The sequence below is a fragment of the Homalodisca vitripennis genome, chromosome 3, assembly GCF_021130785.1.
Source record: "Homalodisca vitripennis isolate AUS2020 chromosome 3, UT_GWSS_2.1, whole genome shotgun sequence".
NCBI lineage: Eukaryota > Metazoa > Arthropoda > Insecta > Hemiptera > Cicadellidae > Homalodisca > Homalodisca vitripennis.
In genome coordinates, this window is record NC_060209.1 from 175,599,080 (window position 1) to 175,612,203 (window position 13,124).

Here is a 13,124-nt window from a genome sequence, read left to right on the forward strand (position 1 = left end):
TTTGCAATTGGTCTATTTACGAGTCTCACACCCAATGGAAATACGTGAAACATATTTATAGCAGTGGGTAAGGATCTTATTATAAGACTTTATGCATTTTTGAAAATTACAAAAACATGTTTTAGGCTTAATTATTGGGTTGATACTCTTTGCAAAAACAAATAGTCTTCTCATCTAGTAATAAAATTTGAATGACATACAAGGTGGTCCGTGATTCTCTGGACAAAGGTATATCACATTATTGCTTAGGTGAAGACATATACATTTTACGGCTATGAACATGGGCAAACATCAAGTGCTTAAATTCTCGTCTGTGTTTCTGTAGAGAGATTTACAAAAGAGTTTATATCTTAAAATCTAAAATTTTTTGAAATGTTTATAGTGATAAAGCGAGTTACCAACAAAATATAGGTTTAATACTTAAAAAATGGCGCCCATTAATAAAGTTGTAATTTTTATATCTTAAAGATCGTATATATTACATTACAAAAATTATATATCTCGAATAATAAATATTGAGGTTTTCAGGAAATAGCTAACAATTAAAAAATTGAATAAATGGCATCTCCAGAATACCTATCCTATTGCAGTCAGATGCGAGTTATTTGATTTAAAGCAATGCATACATTAATATCAGTTGCTAAGTAAGTTATGTTTAATATAAATCAGTACAAATTAAATCATATTAAATTTGGATGAAGTGAGTATTGCAACATGGAGGATCCTACAAAAGTTGTTGTAACATTGTATTTAATAAATTCATGACATTTAACCTTATCTTTGTTGTAATACAGACAGGAAACTAAACACCAGAGACAAAAAAATAAGGTGAAATTATTTTGTCACATGAGCAGTAATGTGAGATACCATTGTCGAGTCAAGCGTCACCCTGTGCAGAATTATAAATACAAATGTGGCATTTTTTGTATAACTTTCTCAACTGGACCTCAGATTATTGTGAGGTTAAGAAGGTTCTTTTGTAAACTTAATAGAACACTTATGAACACAAAAATGTCTTCTTTTGAAGTAGTTATTAAATCCAGTTATTGGTAAGAATAACAGCGTAGATGGCCGTGGCATTGGTGTCCCTCGAGCAATGTAATTTCCTGAAAACGGTCACCAATGGAATCCCACGGGCCACTCAGGTAATGCAGCAATGTACTTAAGTGCACCTCCTACTCGGGTCTATTCATCATACCTTACTTAGGTAGACGTGTCTGGTTTATGTTGTGAGATAAAGAAAGGAGCGGCAACAGCCGTCTGTACTGTACGGTCATCTTGACTTTATGCCCATTAAAACGTTGTTAAACCTCGTGCAATTTTGCGACCTTATTTGTAGTCTTAGAACTATAGGAGAAGTCTCACCTTAAATACACAACTAATACACATCTGAACTCATTTAGGTCTTTCGTTATTTTTGTTCATATAAAAAATATGAAGCCTCATTGTACTTCATCCGTAAAATTATAATAAAGTATACACTTTTCACACAAAAACTAAAAAGCGTTTGGAGGTGTATAAATTATATTTAATATGAAACATCCCAAAACGCTTCGGTATTTGGAAGAAAATCGAGGTCGTTTCAGTACAGCCGACTCTTAACATTAGCTCAAAAGTACACTGTAAAATATCAAAAGAGCTATACAATTATGAACGTAGTATAATTGTATATTATTAAAGTTAAATAATTTCTTACGTTACTAGGCGAAGTTATAGCTAATACGCCCTCTCCAACACTTAACCTGGAGACATACAGATGAAAAGTTAACTTCGAAACCACCACCAATAATGGGCTGGGCAGGCGGACTGCTTGCTAAGCGGTGTCCTATCCAAGCAGCAGCCTGGGCCGACGTTGCTTGATTCGGTTATCTCGAAACCACCACCAATAATGGCTGGGCAGGCGGACTGCTTGCTCAGCGGTGTCCTATCCAAGCAGCAGCCTGGGTCGACGTTGCTTGATTCGGTTATCTCGAAACCAACCGCCAATAATGGCTCAGGCGGAGCTGGGCAGCATGACGTGATTCTCAGCTCAGGCGGCTCATCCAAGCAGCAGCCTGGGTCGACGTTGCTTGATTCGGTTATCTCGAAACAACCGCCAATAATGGCTGGGCAGGCGGACTGCTTGCTCAGCGGTGTCCTACCCAAGCAGCAGCCTGGGTCGACGTTGCTTGATTCGGTTATCTCGAAACCACCACCAATAATGGCTGGGCAGGCGGACTGCTTGCTCAGCGGTGTCCTACCCAAGCAGCAGCCTGGGTCGACGTTGCTTGATTCGGTTATCTCGAAACCACCACCAATAATGGCTGGGCAGGCGGACTGCTTGCTCAGCGGTGTCCTACCCAAGCAGCAGCCTGGGTCGACGTTGCTTGATTCGGTTATCTCGAAACCACCACCAATAATGGCTGGGCAGGCGGACTGCTTGCTCAGCGGTGTCCTACCCAAGCAGCAGCCTGGGTCGACGTTGCTTGATTCGGTTATCTCGAAACCACCACCAATAATGGCTGGGCAGGCGGACTGCTTGCTCAGCGGTGTCCTACCCAAGCAGCAGCCTGGGTCGACGTTGCTTGATTCGGTTATCTCGAAACCACCACCAATAATGGCTGGGCAGGCGGACTGCTTGCTCAGCGGTGTCCTACCCAAGCAGCAGCCTGGGTCGACGTTGCTTGATTCGGTTATCTCGAAACAACCGCCAATAATGGCTGGGCAGGCGGACTGCTTGCTCAGCGGTGTCCTACCCAAGCAGCAGCCTGGGTCGACGTTGCTTGATTCGGTTATCTCGAAACAACCGCCTTACCCTCTACACTGTGCTATTTAATAGTCATATGTTTCCTAATGCTATTTATTTTTACTGTTTTAAATATTCAAAAAAAAAATGTTTGAACAATCACTAGATTGTCAATTAATATTTAAAATTAAACATCTTCATAATTTTACAACTCTGTATAGGGATGTAATTTTGTAGGTTTAACATTGTACTTTTCGTGTAAAGGTCAAGGTCGTTTCGCTACAGCCGGCTTTGAAGTATTACATAAAACATGTTTAATTTTCTTCAGCGTTTATTGTTGTTTACTGCCTTGGATCCTTCACATTTTCTATTTAACACTTTGTGAAGTGTTGGCTATTAAAGTTAATTCAATCCGTTAAACACATTCGTACAGAATTTCTCACGAATCACCTTACACCTGTGTTTACGATGTTGTACTTTTGTCGTCCTACTGGCTTCTGAGAACACCCAAGACAGCAGTCCTTGGAAATTTAACACGCGAGAAGCGCGCTACGTTGGTTTTACACAATGTTTACGGCTCTTGCTCGGCGCAGGTGGATTTGATGACGACGTTTATGATGATTACACTCAAGTCGTGTATAATGATGATTCTATTGGGAATTATTCTGAAACGTTGAGTGTGACATCTTTATTGTACTCAATTCTTATTCGGTTTTCAGTGATGATTGTGCACTTTCAATACAACTCAACTGAACAAATCTAACACGAGTTAAAACAGGACTGCTACGAAAATACTGGTTCTCCGAGCTGGAGATATCAAAGATTAACTAGCAGTTTTGGTATAAAATGTACTTTTTATTTATTTTTTAACTATGTGAACTACAACTAAGGTAGATATCTTACTTACTAAAGTTCAATTTGATCATTATAAATTGCTTTCTTGTGGTCAAATCGGTGTTCAACATCCCGTCATGTATTGTGAGCACTTCTGGCGTTACCATCAACTGCAGTCACAATCCGATGCCTTAGTTACGGTAAACGTTTACTCTTACCTGGTACACGAAACCTGTAATGAATCCCCGTGCAAAGAAATCTAGGGAGTTAAGATGTGGCAAGATCGCTAGCCATGCAGTATTGCTAACTTCCAACGACCAGGAAATCGTTCGTTAAAACAATCTCGAACATCAATGTGGTAATTTGCTGGAGCACTGTCTTGTCGGAATATGGTTTGTTCTGACATTTGAGGTACGGAAAAATGTCCAAACAAATGTAGGCCGTCACAGTTTGTTCTATTAATCATGACCAATGGTTGCATTGTGCATCAATACTAACCAACTATTTACTTTTGGTTTGTCTTACTGCTAAATTGAATTTATAAAAGAGAATTGTTCGATAAAACTAAGTTTTAGTAAATTTGATTTGTTAAGCCTAAAAAATCATTACTATGTTTATGTGGATGTAAATAAATGTCAGACGGGAACTATGAAAGTGTAGTTAAACAGGTGAGATCAAAACTAAAAAATAATCAGGAAAATCAGGAGAAAGCTGATAATGTCGTGAACAGACTAGTTTAAAAAGATTTTGTATAACATGTACTTGGTTTCTCCTTTTAAATGTAATGGGAATACCTGCAGTGGAACACATCATAGCTTTTTATTAAAGAAATCAATATATATATCACTTCATCCGAAGTACTAGTCTGCCTGGGTTCATGTCTAGTGCACAACGTAGGTTGGTGAACCATCTGATAGAAGTGTCATTACACTTTGGAATGTCATCACTAACTCTTTTTCATACATATTCAATCTATATTAAAAAACTAGATTTGGGGCTTTCTCTTGGTGAATTGGATTTTCATATATTCAATACTAATGCAGTATTAAAAGTCAGGTAAAATAGAAATATATTAATAGGGCTGAACGTTTTAAGTAAGGCAGCCTGGAATGTTATTAATTTTGATAACATGAGATATAATGTTTAACAGAAAAGAGCAGAAATATCCTCCTATACCTCCCATAGTATTTAACAAATATTTCGGAATTGTTAGTGTAATGTTAGTATTTAAATATTAGCACTTAAATATAGATAATGTTTATGAAATGTAAAGAATTACAAATTTTAGCCAGATTTGTAATGCAAATTTTATATGGTTTTTATATAAGCTCTGAAACCGTATTAAATTATTTTAATAAACTAAGGAATTTAGGTACGGACGTTTGTTATGGTCTTTCGAATAGAATACTAAAGGCAGTTTGAAAAATATAAATTATTCCTCTTGCTTATACTATATAAGATGGTGATTTGAAGATATAATCCCTAATCATGTAAAGATAACTATACAAAATTGTGATGAATTCCTTAAAAGTAATTATCGGCCTATTTCCTGCCTGTGATATTCAAAGTAATTGAAAGTTTTTTGAATGAACAGGCGTATAAGTATTTTAATAAGAGAAGTGGCTCCCAGTTTGGCTTTAGAAAAGGTCATTCCCATTAGTGTCTCATTTTATATGACCCACAGGGATGATAAAAGTTTATGGAAAGATCTCAATTTTTTAAATTTTTAGATTGTAGGGTTTGTGTGGGAAGCATGATCGTTAAATTATGAACATATGATATTGACTATATTCGTTTCCGTTTTTAGTTGAAATCCATAAAAACATATTAACGTTATTTTTCTGGATATTTGTAACCCCAACACCCAGTTTTAGATTAGATCTTATCCCCAACAATAGAGTGTTACCAATAGCTTATCAATATATTCATGAACATGAACTATTAGAGTATTCATACATTATTGATTTTCAATCAGAACTGATTACCATTTCAACAACGAGTCACGTATGCAAATAAAATGGGATTTACACCAACTTAACTTCTCACTTGTAATCAAGTTTCTACCTTTTAGTAACTATTATATTTTAAGAAATAACTGGTGATATTCAGTATACGTGTATTCTCTAAGTTACTAGGGCTTCTTATCAAATAAAATTATTTTTAGTTCTTTGTAGTTAAATTAAGAGACATGTCAGTGATACAGAACTTTAAATTATGTCTCGAATTCAAAAATGAATGGTCTATATATTGTATTGAAACTAAACGTTTTATTGTGCTATTTTAAACAATTTCTCGTAAATAGAGCTCGTAGTTCAGAAATAGAGTCTATAAAACGTGTTTATCATTATTTTACATTTTTTCATGGAATAATACAATGGTCTACCTTTTTAAAACACAGTAGCGCGACAATGACTCGCGTAACGGGCATTCGCTGAGGTTAAATTAAAATGTTGAAGTCTAATTTCATTCTTGATATTTCCTGCGAACAGACAGATCATACGGAATGCACCACCAACGAACTAGTAGTTCTTTATGTAAAAATAAAGCATAATTCCAAGTATAGGTCAGTTTTTTCTTGAGATATTACACGGACATACATACAGAAATATCCCAACCCCTCAAGTCGTGATAAGCTTCGCTGACGCGCGGCTAATTATACGTGTTGCCTTGGATACACTTTATATAACAAAGGGCTAATAGTTTTATTCTTTTCCGAAAACACGTGCTTTACGCCAAAATATTTATAAACTTTATTATTACCTTTAAGAGGCAATAACCTGTGACGTACCTATGTAGTATGGTTGGAGTGGCTGTTTTGTTGAGTGGTAGATAAGTCAAGTAACGAGTTAAACTATAACTAAGTCTGGAAAGTTTAATATAGAAGAGGAGAGATTGACATCCGTCGATTCGTGCTTTATTACTTAACGGTTGAACTGGGTTTCATTTACTTCATTTAGAATTAAACGTTTTAATGTAACGGGAGCTTGCTAGAGATTGCAGCTTGAACAATTCTTTAAACTTCGTACAGATCAGTAAAATTAGTTTTTAGCCGTTAATTAATTCATTAACAGAACAAGTGCTGACAAGTTTTTATAATGATTCAAAGAATCATACGTGTTAACCAAGTGTTGAAAAGATGCTACAGTGGGTGCATTCGCTGCTTGGTAATATTTAATTATTTTTGTGGCCCCCTTTATTAAATTGTGTTTGAAAATTTCAATGTACTGTTAACTACGTAGTGACAGGGAAATCGTACAACTGAAAACTGTGATATTGCTGACGAATTCCGAGAGGAAGTTGCAAGATCACTATTTTGGGAGTAGCAGGAAACAATGTACTAGATAAGTACTTGAAGAATATGTAAATTAAATATGGAAGTTACAAGTTTAAAAGGTGGTAATTATTATTTTAGGATTTTATATTATTTTCTTCTGATTATTTTACTGTTACAATAGTGATAGTAATATGTCATCATATAATGTGATAAATTATTATTATAAAAAATGTATCGCCAACCCATTTTCTAATCGTCTTTGCTTTAGGGAAAACAAATCGAACCAGAAACTGTTTGCTTACAGAAATGTATATCATTAAATATGATTAATATAGTGTAACTAAGTTCTTTCTTTGGAAATTATTTCTGACGATGCAAAAGCTAACAGGATTATCAATAATTGTCATCGTCATATGCAGTATGTGTATAAACAAATTTACACTTTTGAATAGCTTTATTTACAAAAGTACGAGCTGTGACAATAAAGTAATGAGACTGATGTGAAAAGAAATTTGCTTATCGTCATATTCAAGTTTAGTGTTGTCTTCTTCAAAGTAGTTCCCTCCAAATTCCACTACCTTTTTCCAGCGCTTCTGCCATTGATGGTAACATTTATAGAACTCTACTTTAATATCCTCCAAGACCCTTTTCACAGCTTTTTGGACATCTTATATTGTTTGAAAATGATGTTCCTTGAACGCCGTTTTGACTCTCTCTGAAAAAGTCGCACGGAGCGATATCTAGTGAATAAGGTGGCTGTGGTAGTAGTGAAATTTGGAAAATTACTGTACTGGCAGAGCAGTATACGTTTGGGGCATTATAGAAATATATATATATATATATATATATATATATATATATATATATATATATATATATATATATATATATATATATATATATATATAGAGTTTCTATATCTAAGTTTTGGTTCAGTGATTGAGTCTAATTCGAGCCTATTTAAATTATGAACATTTAAAGTACAATGAAAGTAACTAATTTTAACTACAAACTTTTCTGCATCAATTGCATTGTGTAACATAAGCATCCCCGAGATGAAAAATACCAATTATTACAAATTCTTGTACCGAATCATAGGATCCAGTAATTTAACGTTGTGCGACATAAGCTATCGTGACTTCTTATCAGGGTATCATTATAAAGAAGCATCCCTGACATGAAAAATACCCATGACTTTTAATTCTTACATTGCGTTATAGGACCCAGTAATTTAACGTTGGGCGACATAAGCTATCGCAACCTCTTATCAGGGTATCATGATAACTGTAAGTTTCCCTGATATTGCCAATAGTTATAAGTTTACGTAACTACTTATATTGCTACATAGAACCAAAAGATTGAGTATTACGGTTTACATTGTTTTAACACTAGAAAACAAGATATACCTATGAGTGAGTCTATATTTGTTTTATATTTATTATATTTTTTCGTGTTATAATATGTTACATGGATAAAAATACGTATACGGCAATTCATACTTTTCTTCAGAAAAAGTTGTATCTTACATTTATACCTCTCTATATAATACAATTGTAATATTAAACATAATATTTTATTGAAGGTCAAACAAATACCCTACAAATCATGCGGTTTAAAAATTTGAACTATTTATTTATTGTGTTACATTAAACTGATGAATTTGATCTGTATTACACTTTGCAAACCTTTTACATTTATTCTATTTATATTTCACATAAAACTTTAGATTTCTCAGACATCATTGTAAAATATACACAATATTATGTCTTTGAGTTCATTGCAATTGGAATCAAGAACAAGGATTGTTCAAAATGCAAATGAAATCGTAAAGAAATATAAAAATTACAATTAAACAAGTAAATAGATTAAAAATTGCTATTGTAATAGTTGTAATGTAGTTTAAATGTTTTTTTTGGACACACTGGGAAATAACATGGAAATACTTTAAAGATCAAACGTGCACTCAAATTGGCCTAAATAGTTAAAATTGAAGTTTAATTAAGTACAAAACTTGGAAATGTTATGAATATGTTATTTAAGAAGATTATGGGAATAGAAGTTTACTGTATTGTGTGCTAAAGAACAGTGACAAAACGAGTGCAGAGACTGCGAGATGAAAGGGTACTTTGTGGGCAGAGTGGTGGAGTGTGGGCAGGGTATTAAAATAGCTGGAAATATGTAAAAGCCGAACCACCAAAGGCAAAAATTCAATGTAAAAGGTATTAAATAGATCCTGAAACTTGTAAAATACTGATATTGAAGGATTGGCTGGAGTATCTGAATGGTATGAGAATTTAATTGATACATTTTGTTTATAATTAGTAACGAGAAATATTAATTAAAATACAAGATTAATATATATCGTATGGAATGTTTTATGAAAAAGATTACACCCAGAGGTTCCACAATCGCAATTACCAGAACATACTGTTATAAAACGGAAGCGAGAAAGTAAACATTCGACCCACGCTTAAACTTAGAAACTGTAATAAATTCTATATATGTTATATTTAATATGCATCTTCGCAATATTGTGAAGCAATAAGTAGCCTTTCATGTGATGCATAAGGCATCACGTGGTAGTAGGGCGTTGCAAACTGTTAAGTAGTAACATAAATAGAAGAATACAGTTTTAATTATATATTAAGAAAATTTTTTTACTTTTTCTCGTTGCACGAGAAGCTTAGAAAAATACACCTAGTCCTATAAGGACCTTTGCGCTGCTTCCAAAGTGACAGGATATTCTGGATGGGTAAGTTTGGGGGTAGTGGCCGCCTCCTGTCAAGATTCATGAGGAAAGGTTTAGGGCACTAATCTTAAGCTATGTCACCTCAGAAGAAAGAAAAGCCAGCTCTGAACCAGCCTCTCCAGTCAAAGCAGGCAAGGGTGTCACATCCTTATGTCTAGGCTGGCAAAAACCATTGACTCAAAAACCAGCTATATTTAATTTTCAAAAAAGTGTTACATATTTAATTTCCTTATTTGCGAGTGCAATTTACGCTCGTTTATGAGGCATAAATCGTTTTGCTATCACTTTTATAATTGAAATAAATTCTCAATTCGTATTAAAAAAACGAAATTAGATTTTCTTTTCAACCACCCTGTAATCGATGTCCCTTTTTGGTTCATAAAGCGTATTTAAGTACTCCATGGCGCCGAATTCGTTTGTACGTATAAAGGTAAATTATTTTATTGAACATTTTAATCTCCTTGCTTTAAGTATTCACGACCTTTACCCTCCTATAATTACAAAAACTTTGTAAACAAAACAAATCCTCTCAAACCCCCGAAACCCATTTTACTTGATTACTCAATGCAATATTCAGAGCACGCTACCACTTGTTAAATCTTTGACCTTTGGCCTCTACTCATATCCATACAGAATAATGGATGGAGAAAAGAAGAATGTACAATCGTTTATAGAGGCAAAGTGTATACGTAAAAGAGGATGATTTAGGGCCATTTAAAAGCAATTATTACCAGGGGCTATGAATATGGATTTCTGGAGCGTTTTAACTAAGTATATTCACTAACAGCTATAGTTGTGTAATACAAGACAACGACAAATATGTTTGTTAAAAATATTTTAAAATTTTATACAGTAGATTGAAAATTACGATTTCTTTCTGACATTGCCATGCAATATCTAACCTTGATCTTAATAATATTTTCTGCAGCAAAAAAGAGGAATGGGAAGATCTATAGCAAAGCAGCAATAACAAGATATTTGTAGAATTATATAGTTTGTGATATAGAAAAAAAATTTTGTTGTTAATTAAAGTTACCTAAATTAATAGAGATATAACGATGCTTTTTTTCTTACAACAAAGTAGAAGAATTATTTTAAAATGTATACCGTATAAAGTGAAAGTAATATTGTTTCAGAGTAACGAAGTCTGCTGTAGTGGATAGCGAGTGGGATCTCATACAAGGCGTTATTTAATTTGGCAGCTCGTTGACTGTTACTCTGTTGACGAGAAAGACTGTAACCAGTACAAAACGACTTATTTAAATTCAAGAAATATATAAGCACAATCACAATTCTTAGTTTCAACTGTGTATTTAACACGAGGGGTGTTCAATAAAGACTGACAGTACTTTTGTAATACCTTTAATATAACAGTTTAGGCGTTAACACCTTTAAATAACAGTTTAGGCGTTAACACTTGTATCTACTTCTAAGTAGTCTCCATTTAAAAATTAAAACACTTGTTCCACCGCCTCTGCCACTCTTTGAAGACGTGTTCAAAGCCCTCCTTAGACAAAACCTTCAAATTCGCCTCTAAAGTCTTAATAGCAGCAGTAGCAGCTGGAAAACGCCGGCCATTAACCTCCTTTTTGGCCTGATGATACAGAACAAAGTCATTTGGAGCCAAGTCAGGGCTGTAGGGTGGATGTGGCACAGTTTCGATTCGTTTTTTGGCTAGGAACTGAAGTACAGTATTGGCAACATGGGGGCGTGCATTGTCGTGATGTAGTTTCCAGCGTCCGACGAGGTCTGGCCGCTTTTTTTGGGATGTGATCTTTGATTAGTTCCTTCAGTACTAAAATGTAGTACTCCCCATTAATTGTCTGACCCTGTGGTAGAGTATGGGTGTACACCATACCACGACAATCAAAGAACGTAATCACAATTGCCTTTGCAGTAGACCTTTGAGCACGAGGTTTTTTTGGCGTCCGTCGGTCCATCTTTATCCACCCTCTCTGTACTCTGTTGTTTTGCTGCAGGATCATAACAGTAAATTTAACTTTCATCAGCAGTTATAATATTTTTCCACCATGCATCACCTTCTCGACGCACGCACTGTAACTAAATGTGGAAATTTCAACGCGATTTTGTTTATGAACTGGTATTAACAGACGTTGTATCCAACGAGCACAGACACGTGACATACTCAAATGATCATGCATGAGTGTATGGACACTGCCAAGTGATACATCCAGCATTTTAGCAAGCTGTATGATCGTCAAATGTGGGTCAGTGTGAATCATAACACCTCCAGTGTTGATTGTTTCTTCGGTAAGGGCAGAAAAAGGGGCCTACCTTCCAACTCACATGATTCCCGTCCATTTTGAAAGTCTTTATGCCACCTAAAACAGGTTCTTTCACTCATTGTATCAATACCAAAAGCTTTTTTCAAATCGCTGTAAGTATTCGTAGCACTTTTCCCCAGTTTTACACAAAACTGTATCGCATATATTTGCTCACGAAAATCAGCCATAGTAGACTTTAGAGGCAAAAATTTGAAACTGTTTATTAATGGGTTGCCATGACAACAATAAATATGAAATAATGTTAACAGCAGATTTGGTTGTTGGTAATACTTCAATGTTTCATACCAACTTGAAAAAAACGAATTTTTGTACTTTGTTTGTTTACATGTACGCTACTGTCAGTCTTTATTGAACACCCCTCATAAATTAGTGGCGGAGATAATCAGGAAGATCATATCGAATACGATGAAGAGATGTTGGTTAATTACAATTCCTTGCGGGCTACACACAATTTGGCTGCTATGATTTCATCTAGAATCAAACTTACACGATTTTCAGGAACTAACTTTGCTCTTCCCATACAAACCAATCTGCTCCAAATTTACTTACCAAAATTTGTTATTCAATTAAATTAAGTAGGAGAAATACTAACCCAAAAATTATATAGACATGTAGATCATTCCTCGTTCTTTCGTATCTTACAAAAGTAGTAATATGCTATTTTATGCTACAGATTCAACATATACCTAAAAATATTACTCACTGTATGTTTTAGTGTTTTTCTAACGTTATAACCTATCAATCAATCCATAGAAATTATTTTCCTAGCTGACTCGATTTAGCTATAAAAATAGTTTAAATAGCGAATTATATTTTGCTTTGACCTTAACTATCTTCTTTACCCCATTGCTATAATGATAATTGGTAAATATATTTAAACAATACATATATAGAGCCTGTATAATCCATCGGGCTTCTGACTCATGTTATGACAGATTATATATTACGTCAGCAATTTCTTTGGAACTTAAATTGTATGGACTGAAAACGCTGTTTTGATCGAAATAGGCATAGAATTCAAAGATAACTCTTTTACAAAGGTTTCCCTTTATATAAAGAGCCCTTTTCCTCTTTATTATCATGGATGGATGAATCTAACTCCATAAGTTAGCCACACATGAAACAATCAAACACAAGTAAAACTTAGATAAGATTCTAATTCTGAACACAAATGAACGTGCCCAGGTCATTGTTCACAAACTGCTGCTGCACAGTTTTACTGAAAAAACGACTCTT